Source organism: Engystomops pustulosus, chromosome 3, assembly GCF_040894005.1.
Source record: "Engystomops pustulosus chromosome 3, aEngPut4.maternal, whole genome shotgun sequence".
Classification (NCBI taxonomy): Eukaryota; Metazoa; Chordata; class Amphibia; order Anura; family Leptodactylidae; genus Engystomops; species Engystomops pustulosus.
In genome coordinates, this window is record NC_092413.1 from 17,974,975 (window position 1) to 17,994,988 (window position 20,014).

At 42.8% G+C, this 20,014-nt stretch overlaps 1 long non-coding RNA gene across 1 annotated transcript in view; it reads right to left on the reverse strand.

The window, feature by feature from the left end:
* LOC140120414 (uncharacterized) overlaps positions 1-12,240 on the reverse strand; it is a 62,021-nt gene extending 49,781 nt beyond the window's left edge. Inside the window, exons 1-2 of the long non-coding RNA XR_011853773.1 lie at positions 12,078-12,240; positions 11,540-11,616 (exon numbers count right to left, since the gene is read on the reverse strand). This is a non-coding gene — a long non-coding RNA (uncharacterized lncRNA). The remainder of the gene's footprint in view (positions 1-11,539; positions 11,617-12,077) is intronic.
* Between the last annotated feature and the right edge of the window lie 7,774 nt (positions 12,241-20,014).

Here is a 20,014-nt window from a genome sequence, read left to right on the forward strand (position 1 = left end):
CGCTGTGACTGTTGGCTACCAGGGGCAGGCGCTGTGACTGTTGACTACCAGGGGCAGGCATGGTGACTACAGGGGGGGAAGGAAGGGAATCACTGAGACTATGATTAAGATTCATAACAGTATCAAAATTATAGTTATGAGGTAGCAATGAACATAATTGTAATCATTTTATGTTTGAGAGTCACCACAACACAACAAGCTGTATTAAAGGGTCCCAGCATTAGAAAGGTCGACATCCACTCAGAGGGGGCACTAAGGAGGTATTACTATTGTGGATAAAAATTAGAGGTCATCCATATAATATCCTGATTACCTTAAGCATTTACCCCAAACCACTTACTATAGTGAGTGGGTAACTAAGAAGGCCTCACTACTTTGAGGGGTCAATAGGAGAACACCCCTTCTGTGAGCATATCATTAAGGTGGTATGTCTACAATAAAGGGGACACTAAAGGGGCAGCAGTACTGTGAATAAAACCTAGGGGGCAGTCCTATTGTGAGGGAGGCACTAATGTCTCTGTATGGGTATTTTTTATAAATGGGCATGTAGGGAGGACTTTTAGCTTGACTATTGTTAGTGGTAAACACTCTTTACGAGAACATACTTACAAAGTGGGCATTTTTTTACTGTAATGGGCATTATTGGTGGGAAGGGGCACTTAGGGGCATACAAAATGTGAATGGTGTATTTTATGTATGCAGTGGGGAATTTTAGGTATCACTATTGTGAGTGTGAGATTAAAGAAGTATTCTCACCTGGGCATTCACATGTAGTGTAATTATGTCAACATGTTGTCCATTAGAAACAAGATAGATTTCCTTGGATACGACCGCCCCTGCAGCTCGACAGTGGTGACCACACATGTGCTATTGAGTCCGGCCTAACCACATAACCAGGGTTTATTACCATAGCATGTCTGTGGTACATGCAGTAACTCCCAGACATTTCATGTGCAAAAACTATTTGTCTCTTTGTGCAATCACTCCAGCAGAGGTGGTCGTATCCAAGGGCAACTATCTTACTTTTGAGAGAAAATATAACTACATTTATGGGAGAGGATCTTTACACAGGGACATTTTTTTAATAAGAAGCAATGATGGAAATGTATCTACAGGGCAAATTGATTAAATTACATGTGAATGGCAGATTAGAATACCCCTTTAAGAGTTTAACCTCAATGTCTAGTATTGCTAGTATGTCTGTTCTGCGCAGAATTTCTACCTATGTATCTCCAACCCTGTACCCCTGGATCATATCACCCCCATATTTTCCTCGTTTTTCCCTATAAGCTTCACTGGTCGGATCGGCAGTATACTCTGCTGCTGCTGGGGATCCACATTTGATTAATGCCACCGACGAGGCCCAGGCCACATTATCACACAGATTTATCAAGCTGCTGAAATAAATGTTATTCGGAGAGGCCTATTAATCCCCATTTGTCGTCACTTTGATAAGTTCAGAGAGAACAGTAAGTTTCTAGGAGACGCTTGGGTTCCCGGCCTATTCATCATTCGGGTGACATCACACTGAGCCTGATAGTCAGAGAAGGTTTCAGTCCTGTTTTGCCACCAATTTATAAAATGTATATTTTACTGCGGGGAAGAAATAAATAATCTTTTTCTGAAATCCTAATTAAATCATAAATAATGCATTCGCCTGTCGCTGTTAGATCCATTGTATGTATGTCTAATACTACATTCACTGTCATGTTCTCATTTATAATGCAGGACGGATTGTATCTGTCATCTATCAGAGTAGAGTAAGTGACTACAATCTGTGTACTGCACTCTAGAATATGTTGCTGTAATGGATGTAACCAAAATCTTGTAGCCAGATCTTGTGCAGTGAGCTCTGCAGATTTTTGTGGCAGATAACTTTTAAAAAAGCATTAGCAAAGCGAGTGTATGAGCTTGGCGGCGAGTGTGCATTGATCTGAAGTGTGTGCAGTGTCTTAAGTGTGACTTACGTTCAGGGGCGGACTGGCCATTGTACCCACCGGGAATTTTCCCGGTGGGCCGGTCGGTCCTGGGCCGGTGTGGGGCCGGTCCGGAGCTGGTGCGGGGCCGGTCCGCACTCCCTCCCTACAACTTTTCATCTAATCTACAGTACCTGCATCGTACGATCGTTCGATGCAGGTACTATTGATTAGTACACAGACGCAGCGCAGCACCGCTGCTTCTGCGTCTGTGTATAACGGGCAGCTACACAGGTCGCGCAATTGACGTAATTGCGCGACCTGTGTAGCGTGGAGGAGGCTGGCACTTACCATGTCAGCTGTCCGGCCCTCCCTGCAGCTCCGCGGCTTGGTGTGGAGGCGCGGAGCAGTGACGTCACTATCCCGCGCCTCTTCACCAAGCCACAGAAGACCGAGGGAAGAAACCTGTGCTTAAAAGGGTGAGTATGATGTTTTGTTTTGTTTTTAATGATAGAATGGGGACAATAATTATTTCTGGGGCGGGAGGGGGGTGCATTAAGGCTGGCAGGGGGTATAAATTATAGGTCTGGGGCAGGGGGGGGCCTGAGGGCTGGCAGGGGGCATACATTATATGTCTGGGGCGGGGGGAGGGCATTATTCTATATCTGGGGCTGGTAGGGGGCATAAATTATATGTCTGGGGCGGGGGGGGGGCATTAATTATATGTCTGGGGCAGGGGGCATTATTGTATATCTAGGGCTGGCAGGGGGCATACATTATATGTCTGGGGTGGGGGGAGGGCATTATTCTATATCTGGGGCTGGTAGGGGGCATAAATTATATGTCTGGGGCGGGGGGGGGGCATTAATTATATGTCTGGGGCAGGGGGCATTATTGTATATCTAGGGCTGGCAAGGGGCATAAATTATATGTCTGGGGCAGGGGCATAAATTGTATGTCTGGGGCAGGGGCATAAATTATATGTCTGGGGCGGGGGGGGCATTATTGTATATCTAGGACTAGCAGGGGGCATTAATTCTACATCTGGGGCTGGCAAGGGGCATCAATTATATGGTGGGGGCATTATTGTATATCTTGGGCTGGCGGGGGCATTAATTATATGTCTGGGGCGGGGGGGGGCATTATTCTATGTCTGGGGCAGGTTGGGGCCATTATTCTATGTCTGGGGTAGGCTGGGGGTGTTAATTCTATGTCTGGGGCAGGCGGGTGCCATTAATTCTATGTCTGGGCGGGCTGGGGCCATTAGTTCTATGTCTGGGATAGGCTGGGGCCATTAATTCTATGTCTGGGGTAGGCTGGGGCCATTAATTCTATGTCTGGGGTAGGCTGGGGCCATTAATTCTATGTCTGGGGCAGGCTGGGGCCATTAATTCTATGTCTGGGGCAGGCTGGGGCCATTAGTTCTATTTCTGGGGCAGGCTGGGGCCATTAATTCTATGTCTGGGGCAGGCTGGGACCATTAATTCTATGTCTGGGGTAGGCTGGGGCCATTAATTATATGTCTGGGGCGGGCTGGGGGCATAAATTCTATGTCTGGGGTAGGCTGGGGGCATTAATTTTATGACTGGGGAAGGCTGGGGCCATTCAATTTATGTCTGGGGCAGTCTGTGGCATTGATTCTGTGTCTGGGGCAGGCTGGGGGCATTAATTTTATGACTGGGGTAGGCCGGGGCCATTATTATTACACCTGGGTCATAGTCGGAGCTCTATCAATAGTGGGGTGGAAGTGGGGGGTTAAGGAGGTTAAAGGTGAGAAAGAAGAAATACATTATCCTTACATTATGGGGCACTATTTGTGTGGTACTAATATTGTAGGGGGCTCTATTACAGTATTTGGGGCACAGTATTGGTGGTAGCAGAAGAAGGGACAATGGGAAAGTGCAGAACATAAGACATCTGTGTGGTAAACTCTGCAGGAAAGCTGTGTACCTGGAGGAAGAGACAAGGTGATGGTGGAACTAATGGAAAAGATGAGGAACGAGTACAATCAGAGGAGACGTCACCTGATGTCACTGGATGCAATAGGTGAGGATGTCATGTGTTTTCTGTAGCTGTATATGATAAATACTGATTTTTTGCATGTTCGCTTCTGTGTATATATGTAGTATTATAGTAGTTATATTCTTGTACATAGGGGGCAGTATTATAGTAGTTATATTCTTGTACATAGGGGCAGTATTATAGTAGTTATATTCTTGCACATAGGGGCAGTATTATAGTAGTTATATTCTTGTACATAGGGGGCAGTATTATAGTAGTTATATTCTTGTACATAGGGGCAGTATTATAGTAGTTATATTCTTGTACACAGGGGGCAGTATTATAGTAGTTATATTCTTGTACACAGGGGGCAATATTATAGTAGTTCTATTCTTGTACATAGGGGGCAGTATTATAGTAGTTCTATTCTTGTACATAGGGGGCAGTATTATAGTAGTTATATTCTTGTACATAGGGGCAGTATTATAGTAGTTATATTCTTGTACATAGGGGGCAGTATTATAGTAGTTATATTCCTGTACATAGGGGCAGTATTATAGTAGTTATATTCTTGTACATAGGGGGCAGTATTATAGTAGTTATATTCCTGTACATAGGGAGCAGTATTATAGTAGTTATATTCTTGTACATAGGGGGCAGTATTATAGTAGTTATATTCTTGTACATAGGGGGCAGTATTATAGTAGTTATATTCTTGTACATAGGGGGCAGTATTATAGTAGTTATATTCTTGTACATAGGGGGCAGTATTATAGTAGTTATATTCTTGTACATAGGGGGCAGTATTATAGTAGTTATATTCTTGTACATAGGGGGCAGTATTATAGTAGTTATATTCTTGTACATAGGGGGCAGTATTATAGTAGTTATATTCTTGTACATAGGGGGTAGTATTATAGTAGTTATATTCTTGTACATAGGGAGCTGTATTATAGTAGTTATATTCCTGTACATATGGGGGGCAGTATTATAGTAGTTATATTCTTGTACATAGGGGGCAGTATTATAGTAGTTATATTCTTGTACATAGGGGGTAGTATAATAGTAGTTATATTCTTGTACATAGGGAGCTGTATTATAGTAGTTATATTCCTGTACATAGGGGGGGCAGTATTATAGTAGTTATATTCTTGTACATAGGGGGCAGTATTATAGTAGTTATATTCTTGTACATAGGGGGCAGTATTATAGTAGTTATTTTCTTGTACATAGGGGGCAGTATTATAGTAGTTATATTCTTGTACATAGGGGGCAGTGTTATAGTAGTTATATTCTTGTACACAGGGGGCAGTAGTATAGTAGTTATATTCTTGTACATAGGGGGCAGTATTATAGTAGTTATATTCTTGTATATAGGGGGCAGTATTATAGTAGTTATATTCTTGTACATAGGGGGCAGTATTATAGTAGTTATATTCCTGTACATAGGGGAAAGGTATATAAGGCTTACCGGGTCGTGTGTTTGCATCATTTACTGATCGACAGGTCACATTCTTTGCACATCAGATTCACTTACTAGTAAAAGATGTTCTTGTTTTGCGTTAAGGCCATCTACCAACAATTTGTCTGTTATAACCCCACCCACATTATCTGACCACACCCACTTGTTTTGACTCCGCCCATAAAATGGGGCCACTTTTACAGTTTTTTCCAGGGCCATTTTAAATTCCCAGTCCGCCCCTGCTTACGTTTAAGGGACTTAAGTTTGAGGGGCTTTAGCAGGTAACTTCTGTGTTCTGTGTTACTTTGACTGTAAATTCTTCTTTCTGTGCATAATTCTATTGTAATCCCCATTAGAATAATGGACTCCATAAGTGGCATTGCTACACGGTGTACATCCTGTGCCATGTATGCTTTCCTTGAACAGCCGTTCGAGGGGGAATACTGCTGTGTGGGGTGTGTGAAAATTGCTCATCTGGAAGCCCAGATTCTGGATCTAAATGAGCAAGTTTCAAGGCTGCGGGCAATTGATAATATGGAACGAAGTTTGCTGCTCCTGGAGCACAAACTCTCTGGGGAAGATGGGTGTGGGGAGGGAAGTATGGAGGTGCAGAGTAAGGGGGCAGCTAGTTGGGTAACATGTAGAAGGCGGGGTAGAGGGAAGAGTTGTAGAGAGTCTAGTCCTGATCTGGTGCACCCCAATAAGTTTGCCAGGCTGGCGGATGAGGGGGATATCAGCTCTGGGGTAGCAATGCTGCAGAAAGATGTGGCCGCTAGCAACCAGGGGAATGGGTGCTCCAGTAAGAAGGGTAATGGGAGCAGAGGCAAGGTCAGACAGGTGCTGGTAGTGGGAGATTCCATTATTAGGGGAACACACAGGGCAATCTGTCACAAAGACCGTGCATACCGAACAGTGTGTTGTTTGCCGGGTGCTCGGGTTCGGCATGTTGCGGATCGGGTTGACGGATTACTGGGAGGGGCTGGTGAGGAACCAGCGGTCATGGTCCACATTGGCACTAATGACAAAGTAACAGGTAGGTGGAAGGTCCTTAAAAATGATTTCAGAGATTTAGGCCATAAGCTCAGGGCAAGGACCTCAAAGGTAATTTTCTCCGAAATACTGCCTGTACCACGTGCCACACCAGAAAGGCAGCAGGAGATCAAGGAGGTAAATAAGTGGCTCAAAAGTTGGTGTAGGAAGGAGGGGTTTGGGTTCATGGAGAACTGGGCTGACTTTTCTGTGGGCTACAGGCTCTACAGTAGGGATGGGCTGCACCTCAATGGGGAGGGGGCTGCTGTTTTAGGGGAAAAAATGGCTAGAAGGTTGGAGGAGTGTTTAAACTAGAGACCTGGGGGGAGGGCAACTACACTTGTGCAGGGCAAATAGACGGTGTACATAGAGAGCTGGGAAGAGCCATAGTCCATGGGGGAGGAAGGGGGGCTGGAATAAGATTGGGAAATAAGGACAAAAGGAATACGGACAGGGATAACCATATAAAGTGCATGTACACAAATGCCAGAAGCCTCACAAACAAAATGGAGGAACTGGAACTCTTGATGTTGGAACGGAAATATGATATAGTGGGTATCAGCGAGACATGGCTGGACAGTAGCTATGACTGGGCTGTTACTATAGATGGTTATAGTCTTTTTAGAAAGGATCGTATAAATAAAAAAGTAACGCAAATGTGGAGTCCCTATGGGTGGAGATAAGAGGAGGGAAAAATAAAAATAAAATATTACTAGGGGTCTGTTATAAGGCTCCAAATATAATGGAGGCAGCAGAGGAAATGCTGATAAGTGAAATGGATGCGGCTTCAAAGCATGGTGAAGTACTTATCATGGGGGACTTCAATTACCCAGATATTGACTGGGGGGCAGAAACCTGCAGGTCCTTCAAAGGTAGCAGGTTCTTGTCAACAACAAAAGACAATTACCTGTCGCAACTAGTCATGGAGCCAACAAGAGGGGGGCAATGCTGGACCTTATCCTTACCAACAGACCTGATAGGGTATCAAAACTACAGGTTGGGGGGAACCTGGGGAATAGTGATCATAATATCATTGATTTTGTATTACGCTTTACTAAGCACGTTAGTGAAGGGGCAACCAACACTCTAAACTTCAGGAGGGCAAATTTTCATCAACTAAGGGAAGACCTTAAAGGCATAGACTGGGATAATGCTCTCAAAGACAAAAGCCCCCCCCAAAAATGGGACTTTTTCTCATATATTCTGAAAAAGTCCTGTGAGAAACACATACCTTATGGGAAAAAGCATAAAAGGAACAAGAAAAAGCCTATGTGGCTAACCAGTCTTGTAAGGAAAGCAATAAGCGAGAAAGATAAAGCGTTTAAGGTGCTAAAACGTGAAGTTAGCGATGAGGCATTACAGGATTATAGAGAGAAAAATAAATCCTGTAAAAAACAGATAAAGGCCGCAAAAATAGAGACTGAAAGAAATATTGCCAGGGAGAGCAAAAATAATCCCAAATTATTTTTCAAGTATATAAATGATAAGAAACTAAAAACAGAGAGTGTGGGACCCCTTAGAAATAACATGGGGGTCATGGTGGAAGAAGACGAGGAAAGGGCCAATCTACTGAATGTCGCCTTCTCAACTGTCTTTACCCAGGAAAATCCCCTGGTGGAAGACACAATGAGGAATAATGTAAATTCTTTTTATGTCAACAGTTTAACCCAGGAAGAGGTACGGCGCCGCCTCGCAACCACTAAGATAGATAAATCACCTGGGCCAGATGGCATACACCCCCGGGTTCTGCATGAATTATGTACGGTGATAGACAGACCGTTATTTTTAATATTTGAAGATTCACTGAGGACTGGTTATGTTCCACAGGAATGGCGCATAGCAAATGTGGTACCAATATACAAAAAAGGATCAAATAGCGATCCTGGAAACTACAGACCCGTAAGTCTAACTGCTGTGGTGGGGAAAATATTTGAGGGGTTTATTAGAGATGCTATCCTGGAGTATCTCACTGTGCACAACCTTATAACCCAGCGTCAGCATGGGTTTATGAGAGATCGGTCCTGTCAGACTAATCTGATTGGTTTCTACGAGGAGGTAAGTTCAAGACTGGATCTGGGGGACGCTGTGGATGTTGTATATCTGGACTTTTCAAAGGCATTTGACACCGTGCCACATAAAAGGTTGGTATATAAAATGAGACTGCTGGGAATAGGAGAAAATCTGTGTATCTGGGTAAGTAATTGGCTTAGTGATAGAAAACAGAGGGTGGTCATTAATGGCACATTCTCAGATTGGGTTGATGTTACCAGTGGAGTGCCACAGGGGTCAGTATTGGGGCCACTTCTTTTAAAAAATTTTTTATAAATGACCTTGTAGTGGGTTTACACAGTCAAGTTTCAATATTTGCAGATGATACTAAGCTGTGTAAAGTAATAAATACTGAGGTCGATAGTTTAGCATTACAGAGGGATTTGTGGAAGCTTGAGGGATGGGCAGAGAAATGGTTGATGAGGTTTAATGTAGATAAATGTAAAGTTATGCACTTGGGCCATGGAAACAAAAAGTATAATTATGTTCTAAACGGTCAATTACTTAGTAAAACTGAAGCTGAAAAGGACTTGGGGTTATTGGTGGATGGTAAACTTAATTTTAGTGACCAGAGCCAGGCGGCTGCTGCTAAAGCAAATAAAATAATGGGATGTATCAAGAGAGGAATAGATTCTCATGATAAAGACATAGTTCTGCCCTTATACAAATCCCTGGTCAGACCACACATGGAATATTGTGGACAGTTTTGGGCACCAGTGTATAAAAAGGATACAGTAGAGCTGGAACGGGTGCAGAGGAGAGCAACCAGGATTATTAGGGGAATGGGGGAACTAGAATACAATGACAGATTAAAAAATTATTCAGTTTAGAAAAAAGACGACTGAGGGGAGACCTCATTACAATGTACAAATACCTGAACGGACAGTACAAGGATCTCTCCAAAGATCTTTTTATACCTAGGCCTGTGACCAGGACAAGGGGGCATCCTCTACGCCTAGAGGAGAGGCGATTCTACCATCACCATAGACAGGGGGCATCCTCTACGCCTAGAGGAGAGGCGATTCTACCATCACCATAGACAGGGGGCATCCTCTGCGCCTAGAGGAGAGGCGATTCTACCATCACCATAGACAGGGGGCATCCTCTGCGCCTAGAGGAGAGGCGATTCTACCATCACCATAGACAGGGGCATCCTCTACACCTAGAGGAGAGGAGGTTCTACCATCACCATAGACAAAGGTTCTTTACTGTAAGAGCAGTGAGACTATGGAACTCTCTGCCGCAGGAGGTTGTTATGGCCGACTCTATGTACATGTTCAAGAGAGGCCTGGATACCTTTCTGGAGAGAAAAAATATCACGGGTTATGGGGATAAAACATTTATTTAATTCTTGAAGGTTGGACTTGATGGACTTGCGTCTCCTTCCAGCCTTATATACTATGATACTATGAAAATATGTTCTATAATTTAGATATTTTTTGGTCCAATGCCAGCTTTATGACATGGAATGGTTTTCCAACAGTCTTGAAGGAATTCCCATAGATGCTCCTATCCAACTCTTCCCAAATGATTGCAATTGGGTTAAGGCCGGTGATGTGGGTCATGTTTGCTTTCTAATTACTGTCAGATTTCAGCTGGTGTCAAGACTTTCCATGACTTTTTACTCTCTCTTCTCTTTCTTCATGTTTTCATGGAAAATATGCAAATAACTTTTCCATGATGGGATAAGGAAAACCATGCTTCATTTAGCTACCTTGTTAGGCAGCTGCCTTGACATCAAGCATGACCTTCAGGAAGCCTTATGACATGATGGAGTATTCTAACCAAACCAGTATATCTATACCAGAAGGAACAGATTCCCAACTGTAGACAGCGCTGTTTTGTTGGATCTCTTCAGTTAAGTGTAGGGAACTGGTTTGGCTAAGTCAGAGGCCTTTGACTTGGGTCAGGAATTAAGAGTTCTCCTTACGGAGATTGCCAATTGAAGAGACCCAACCAGGTCGTAAAAGTGCTGGCTACAGTTTGGAATCTGTTCCTTTTGAGATAGATATAGTGGTTTGGTTTTAATCCTACATCATGTCATAAGGCTTCCTGAAGGTCATGCTTGATGTCAAAAAAGCTGCCTTACAAAATAGCTAAAAGAGGCAATGGGGCTTATTTTCTAAGGGTCCCGCTGAACACACTTTCGTCGGGATTTTCGAAATTTTCAGGGACAGGTATTTAGAAGGGGATTGTGTTGCATGCGATCTAATTTTGGCGCAATCACGCCGGCTTTCATGCGACAGAAATTGGGGGGGTGAGCCGCTGGACAATCCGACTGATTCGGACAAATGCTTGTAGTAAATCGCGGCACAGAACATGATCGCTGGACATTCCGGATCGGGGATCGCAACATGGACAGGTTAAGTAAATGTGCCCCAATTTTCCCTTATCCCATCCTGGAAAACGTATTTGCATAATTTCCCTGAACAAATGAAGAAAAAGAAGAGTATAGAGTCATGGAAAGTCATGACACCAGCTGAAATCTGACAGTAATTATAAAGCAAACACGCCTACATCACCGGCCTTAACCCATTTTGCAATGATTTTGGAAGAGTTGGATAGGAGCATCTTTACGAGGTAGCTAAAGTAGGTGTGGTATTCCTTATGCCATCCTGGAAAACCTATTTGCATATTTTCCCAGAATCCCCTAGTGGAACCTCAATGGCTATAAGTCTCCAAACACCTACAAGGCGGCCATAAGGAGAACTCTTACTTCCTGCCCCTTCATGTTGTCAATTCTTTTTCCCCGTATCTTTACACATAACTTTATCTATGGACTTCTATGGTTTGATTTATTTGCCAGTGTGGATTAGACGGGTTGTTAACAACATCTGTTGAGAATTTCATGTCAATAACAACTTTAGAAATATATTTACTAAGAAAATGTGTCCTGTTCAATACTTATTTTACCCGTTGTGTACATGTAGTAGCTTTGGAACTGTCAGAACAATGATACATTGTATTTGTGACCTCCTTATATAAATGATCATGTATCCCTTACACTGGTCATAAATCATCTGGTTATGTAATAGAAATAAATTACTGCTGCACGAATTGCCGAAATGTGATGAAACCCTACGTCGGGTAAGGACCTGAGATGATGCTTTTGCTTAGTCCCATCTGTGATCTGGAGACGTGAATAAGTGCGCCACTGACCTGTCAAAAACAAGATGACAGATTGAATTAATCTCCCTTCCACTTGGTAAACTAGAAAATAAAATGACTTGTTTCTGTGTCAGGGCAGAGGAGGACGGGAGAGGTAATTATGTGAGCGCAGATCATTGAAGTCACAGTCGTCTGGAGCAGGGGGAGAGTGGATTGTGTATAGCAGCTGTGTAATACAGAGGTTTATGATACAGTCTCTGCCCTACTATTGGATGGATGCTGGCATAGGGGAGGATCTGAGTTTATTCTAAAAGTCTATTACCATAACACCTAACTTTTTGATTAAAAAAAGAATCATGAAAGTTGTGTCGCACACAGCTCATCTTAATACATCCCATTTAAAGGGAACCTGTCATAGGGTTTTACAGCACAAAAAAAGTACAAGTCCGCTCAGGTAGGGGATTACCGGTAAGTGTCCTTTCTAGAATTCACTCTTTTATGTGAAAGCTCACCTGTTTAGCTATAAAAAAAAAAATCTCCTCCGTCGTCAGGCAAATATGACTCTTCTCATCCCATTTTCACATGAGATGAGTCAAGTTTAGTGGTTGCAGGAAAAGTATAACTTCATAAGCTCCTATATTCTGCTGTATAGCACCTGGAAACTTGCTTTTTGTGTTAAAGTATACAGAAGAATTTAATCTTTCAGATCACATCAGGATTATGACTTCATGAGCTACAGAACTGGACATACAGACAGTAAACAAAGCCATGAACTGAATGGTAATCTGCAGCTTACATTTACAACTATGTATTTATCTGCCTTCATCTACAGTTTTGTAGCTCACAGAACCAAAACTTTTTTATCTCTTTTTTTTATTTTAATAACATAACATAGATAAGTACAAGACATACATTTTTTTCATAAATGTCATATCTCAGACCAGAAAAACAGAACAATTAAACAACCTCCTTACTGGTTCCTCCTTCCAACTTTTTTTTATCTTTAATATGACACCAGCATGTTTCTAGGTGCCATAGAACAGAAGATGAGTGCATCTGCCGCTATACTACTCCTGCAACCACTAAATTTGACTCATCTCCTGTAAAAATGAGGTAAGAAGAGGTTACTGTAGTAAAACCTGTTGACAGCTTCTTGTGAAAAAGATACAATTTCTGTAGCCCCCTCTGAATAATGTCCCCTTTTCTATTACTAAACCTTTGGGTGCGTTCACACGTTGCGTTTTCATTGCATTTGAAGCAGATTAAAACAGCTGATGAGAGGTGATTTGCCTAATTACATTACTGTTTACGTTTGTTAACTAAATGTTAACAAATACATTAACAAAATGCACACGCTAATGTGTTGTTAACACATGCATTGACCTCGTGTTTACGATGCGTTTAGTAAATGGAAATGTTAACAGTGATATAATTAGGCAAATCATCTCGCCTCAGCTGTTGTAGTGCGTTTCAAACACAATGAAAATGCAACGTGTAACTGCGCCCTTTGAGCTCATGTAGAAGAGCCGAAAGGGAAATTTTGAGACACTACATCTCTCACTCTCGCTACAGGTGTGCTAATCTCCACCACCCAGTCAAGTACCTTAAAGGTGTTTGACACTTTTACTAAACTTCAATATAAAATCCTAATAGGGTAACCCCTGCTGGCTTCCAGGTGGATGGAAGAGGTCACTGATATGGGAGTCATTACTGTCTACACAGACTCCTTCATCTGCCAGAATCCAGCAGGACGCAAGATGTCACAGGAAGTCCTGAGTCCTGCTGCTGCTCCGGCTCCCAGAGGTGAACACCAAACTTGAACATGGTAAGTATAATATGGTTGATGCTATTAGGGTCTTTTGCTAAGGCCCCGTTCACACAGTGCATTTTGACTGGGTTTGAAGACTCAATCCAAAAGCTCCATCCGTGATCACGTTTGTTAAATGCGATGAAAACGCAATGTAACCTCAACATGTAATCACGGGTGAAGCCTAAGGATTGAGTCTCCAAACACAGGCAAGACGCATTGGGGGTCATTTACTAAGGGCCCGATTCGCGTTTTCCCCACGTGTTACCCGAATATTTCCGATTTGCGCCGATTTTCCCTGTATTGCCCCGGGATTTTGGCACACGCGATCGGATTTTGGCGCATCGGCTCCGGCATGCACGTGACGGAAATCGGGGGGGGGGCGTGGCCGAACGAAAACCCGACGGATTCGGAAAAACCGCCGCATTTAAAACAAAAAATGTGTCGCGAAAATTCCACTTACCTTCACTAGGCATTGTCCGGTGAATCTCAGGGCATTCCAGCGCGCCTCCGGGGAACTTCAGCGCAGCAGCGACACCTGGTGTACGTCGGAGGAACTACCTTAATGAATCCCGGCCGAACCCGAATCCACCGCAGAGAATGCGCCGCTGGATCGCGAACGGACCGGGTAAGTAAATATGCCCCATTGTGTTCAAGCTTGGTATAAGTGGCCTAACCCTTTAATACTACTTCAATTTGATACATGTAAGACGTTAAAACTAACTTCAGCACAATTATCTGTAACAACAAGGCACAATAACACCTCTCTGTGTTACTTTGCAGGTACTACACATAGGGCAATCGACTGAGCTAATATTTTGACCATGAAAGGCTCCGGGTTAGGACTCATTCACACAAATGTAATGGGGACTGATATGCGGCCACATGTCCTATATATGTTACGGCTCCGGCCACTTGCTTATCTATGGAGCGTCTATCCCACCTTCACTCCAGCACCCGGGCGAACATACGCCGTGTAAAGGTACCTTTAAGTAGATGTCCATACTTTGTGAGAGGGTGATGGACCAACCTTTTGTCCCATTAAACGAACAATAATCCTGCTGTCGCCATCCAGTAATGTAAGCAGCAGCACAGACATGTAGAAGTGCTTCTTCATAGATTCCAAAGAGCCTTACCACACACACACACATACATACATATACATATATAAATACATACATATATACACACACATACATATACATACACACACACATATATATATACACATACATAATCCTGATGTCACCATCCAGTAATCTAAGCAGCAGCACAAACTCGTAGAAGTGCTTCTTCATAGATTCCCAAAAACTTTACCATACACACACATACATACACTCACTGGCCACTTTATTAGGTACACCATGCTAGTAATGGGTTGGTCCCCCTTTTGCCTTCAGAACTGCCTCAATTCTTCGTGGCATAGATACAACAAGGTGCTGGAAGCTCCTCAGAGATTTTGGTCCATATTGACATGATGGCATCACACAGTTGCCGCAGATTTGTCGGCTGCACATCCATGATGCGAATCTCCCGTTCCACCACATCCCAAAGATGCTCTATTGGATTGAGATCTGGTGACTGTGGAGGCCATTTGTGTCCAGTGACCTCATTGTCATGTTCAAGAAACCAGTCTGAGATGATTCCAGCTTTATGACATGGCGCATTATCCTGCTGAAAGTAGCCATCAGATGTTACAGGGTACATTGTGCTCATAAAGGGATGGACATGGTCAGCAACAATACTCAGGTAGGCTGTGGCGTTGTACCAAGGGGCCCAGAGAGTGGCAAGAAAATATTCCCCACACCATGACACCACCACCACCAGCCTGACCCGCTGATACAAGGCAGGATGGATCCATGCTTTCATGTTGTTGACGCCAAATTCTGACCCTACCATCCGAATGTCGCAGCAGAAATCGAGACTCATCAGACCAGGCAACGTTTTTCCAATCTTCTACTGTCCAATTTCGATGAGCTTGTGCAAATTGTAGCCTCAGTTTCCTGTTCTTAGCTGAAAGGAGTGGCACCCGGTGTGGTCTTCTGCTGCTGTAGCCCATCTGCCTCAAAGTTGGACGTACTGTGCGTTCAGAGATGCTCTTCTGCCTACCTTGGTTGTAACGGGTGGCGATTTGAGTCACTGTTGCCTTTCTATCAGCTCGAACCAGTCTGCCCATTCTCCTCTGACCTCTGGCATCAACAAGGCATTTCCGCCCACAGAACTGCCGCTCACTGGATGTTTTTTCTTTTTCGGACCATTCTCTGTAAACCCTAGAGATGGTTGTGCGTGAAAATCCCAGTAGATCAGCAGTTTCTGAAATACTCAGACCAGCCCTTCTGGCACCAACAACCATGCCACGTTCAAAGGCATCAAATCACCTTTCTTCCCCATACTGATGCTCGGTTTGAACTGCAGGAGATTGTCTTGACCATGTCTACATGCCTAAATGCACTGAGTTGCCGCCATGTGATTGGCTGATTAGAAATTAAGTGTTAACGAGCAGTTGGACAGGTGTACCTAATAAAGTGGCCAGTGAGTGTATATACACATACATACACACACACACACTCACACAAATACATACATACACACACAAATACATACACATACATACACACACAACACAAATACATACATAAACATACACACAAATACACACACACATACATATATATACATACATATATAGAATAAAGGCGCCTGACAATCAGGATCTGAGTCACTGTACTGCGGAGGAGCCGTCATCCTGTACATTGACTGTAACGTGAGCGCTGCCAGCATAGACAAGTCACGACAGCCGCGTCTGAAAATATAAAAATGAATGAAATAATAGCAGGAATCCATTGAAGGAAATTACTAGTGTAGTAAAGACTAATTACCACCGCCAATCTATTGTGCTGCCACACGCTGTGCGATGAGGAGTGTGAACTTCTACCACAAAAGCAAACAAGGAACAGAAAATCGGAGACTCACAAAAAGCCCAGTAACTACAACAAATAGCGCGTCCACTATAATGAAAGGGCTACTCAGGGGGCCCCTATGCTACACGGTTTCCTAGGATAATCACAACTATATGGTTTTGTAAAGTTGCATTCAGAGGCGTTAAAGGACTGGGTGGTGACACATCTCAGCTACTATAGCACCATATTGAATTGCGAATTCTGTAGCTACACTGATGCAGGATCATATCTTTCTTAATCTCTGAGTGGTTTTGCTAAAAAAAGAATTATAACATTCAGGACCTTGGGAAAGCTGGGAAAGCTTATAATTACAAATGGAGGTTAGTCAAGCATGACTAATCAACTTGAGCTGGATCACTCATACACAGCAGCTGGGGGATGGTGCAGCAATTGATTATTCTGCCTTCAGGCACAACTCAGGGATTACATCCTTCTCTCCTGCAGAGAAAAACTCTCCTGCTAGGAAAAGCGCTGAAGGAGCCATAGGAGGGACAGAGCTTAATTATCATAATGTTATATCTGTTTTATCAGCAAAACCACTCAGCACAGGGATTAACCAAGACATGATCCTGCTTCAGTGTAGCTACAGCATTCTCAAAGTATGTTTGCTTCATACTGCATCAAATAGTAGGTTTCCTTTAATCTACCACCAGGATGCAGGATTGTAAATAAAGTACACTTACATGCAGGTGAGTGAGTGATAGGACCTGCTCTTCTTTTAGGCTTAAACATTATGCAAATGAGCCTCAGGGGCTCTGAACTCCAGAGCCTGGAGCCCCTCAGGCCCATATGCAAAATTTTGAAAGCCTTCTGTGTTAAAACAAGGGAATAAGAAGCTAAAAGAAGAGCAGATCTTTCCAGAAGGGGCACACACCAGTATGTCATCATGCTTGGTATACAATCCTTCATCCTGGTAGTAGTTTAAAAGGAGTCTAACTACAGGCAGTCCCCGGATTACGTACAAGATGGGGTCCATAGGTTTGTTCTTATGTTGAATTTGTATGTATGTCAAAACTATATTTTATAATTGTAGCTCTAGACATATTTTTTTTTTGTCCCAGCAACAATTGGAGTTTCAAAATTTTTTGATGTGATGGGACCAAGGATTATCAATAGAACTTCATTACAGACACCTTACAGCTGATCATTGCAGTCTGGGAATATAGTAACATCCAGAGAGGTCACCAGAGGTCACAGGGGGCAGAAAGGTCCGTCTTTAACTAGGGGCGCCTGTAAGTTGGATGTCCTTAAGTAGGGGACCGCCTGTACTCCCAATTAAACCCATAAGTAAAACCAGCATTGTGTAGGGCACTTCTAGACATACCTACCCAGTTTCCCAGAAATATGTAGTTTTAGAGGAAATTCTATTTTTATCATTATGTAATTTAGGTTCCTAGTGCATTGGGGGGGGGGGGGGGGGGATGTTACCTATTTTTTTCTCCCTATGATGTTTTAGCTTTATGGGTAATCTTAATCCTTGTGTAAAGTTGTGGAGCTGTGCAGTGATGTACAGCAAAGCAAGGAGAATGAAGGAGAAAACAGGTGCATCGCCAGGGATGCCAAAAAGAAGTTAATTTACATAAAGATAAAAATGGAATTTTCTTTGAAACGCCAGATTGCTGGGAAACAGAAAATATATGTCTGGAATGCTTATAAAGTGTCCTGTATGTTGCTGGTTTAAAATTAAATTGGAGGAGATAAGCTGTGACATCATCTATTGTCAGTAGTGATGTAATGATGGGTCAGTGTTATCTATATAGAGGTCATTGTACAGGGAGGGGGAGGAGATAAGCTGTGACATCTATTGTCAGTAGTGATGTAATGATGGCTCAGTGTTATCTATATAGAGGTCATTGTACAGGGAGGGGGAGGAGATAAGCTGTGACATCTATTGTCAGTAGTGATGTAATGATGGCTCAGTGTTATCTATATAGAGGTCATTGTACAGGGAGGGGGAGGAGATAAGCTGTGACTTCATCTATTGTCAGTAGTGATGTAATGATGGGTCAGTGTTATCTATATAGAGGTCATTGTACAGGGAAGGGTAGGAGATAAGCTGTGACATCATCTATTGTCAGTAGTGATGTAATGATAGGTCAGTGTTATCTATATAGAGGTCATTGTACAGGGGGGGGAGGAGATAAGCTGTGACATCATCTATTGTCAGTAGTGATGTAATGATGGGTCAGTGTTATCTATATAGAGGTCATTGTACAGAGATGGGGGAGGAGAAAAACTATTACCTATAAATAAAGATGTTACCTGCACGATAAGATATTGAGATGACTAGTGATCAGAATAGTGTAAAGGGTTGAAAGCTTATTTCCATTATGTTGCCTCTATACATAATTCTTAGTGTTTTCCAGCAATATCAAATTGATAGGAGTACCATGGAGTATTTTATGGGTTAAATTACAAGGATTAGTGTTTTCGGGAATTGACAGCTGCCCAGGGCACAAGTGCTCTGCCTGCACAAACTATGAAGTGATTCACGCCGGGTCATTTTGGATGACCCTCTGCTTTCCAGGAACCAGATCTAATTAAAGCTGCACTTTTTAGCAACTTGACTCTCTGCCTCATAGAGTGTAAGTCGCCCCTATAAGCAATAATTCTGATAATGTATGACCTGTGGGAATATGTAGCAGGATCTGCAGATTATATGCTGCCGGAGGTTTGGGGGATTTACATATAAATAAGAAGTGGCTCCTGCTGTATGATTAGGATGAGCACCTCGATGGGCGGCAGGCCCCATCATACAATATTGTATCATTAAAGCCCCGCAGCAGTGAAGACTCTGCAGTGTTTACTTCCATGAAATAATTATCTCTTTCTAGGAATTCATCATTGCCAGCAAGGCAGCTGTCAGCTCTTCTCAGATGTATTAAAACAGTTACTTAACATTACATGGCGGGGTCTTTCATGTCCTTGGACTGCAGATTATATAACAGTATCATACCCTGCAATATACAGAAAACATACAAACAACCCCAGTTCCATAACCGTATGGCACCTGTCATGCTGCACCCTTATCATACCTTGCTGTCAGCCCAGGCCATAAGTTGTAAACCACCAAAATCAAGTAGGATAAACCAAGGGCACTGGCCTCTTTCCTTCTAAAAATCAATTTTTAAAATTATGCTAATGACCCAGAAGAGTTCCTGGGGTATTACCAAAGCTCCTCTGTGTTGTATCACCTGTCTTATATAATCTCACATGGTAGGAGGGGGGATTTCAATTTCATGATGGAGCAGTCTCTGGATCCAACATCCAGTAAGCCCCCACATACAGCATTTCAATTGATGTCCTCTACGCCACACTACACCAGGCTCATAGTCATCTAGATTTTTTTCCTTTTGTCTATGAACTTTCCCATTCAGGTCCCAAAGTTTTGGAATTGGAGAATTAACAATAACCTTAAAGATCGCTTTCAGTAGCTCAGTTTTACAGCTAATCATTCTGATGATGATATTCCTCAATGGGAGACTCTGAAGGGGTATTTTTTATATTTTTTTTTACAGGGAACAGCAAGCATGGGTCTAGGCTCAACAGGGAAAATTAGAGAAAGGTCCTTAATCTATCCTCTAATGTGGCAAGAATTGAAGAGGTGAAGGATTCCTTGAGATCTCTTTTGCTTCAAAAAAAAAAAAAAAAAAACTTGAAATAGAGACTGCTTCTGAAAACG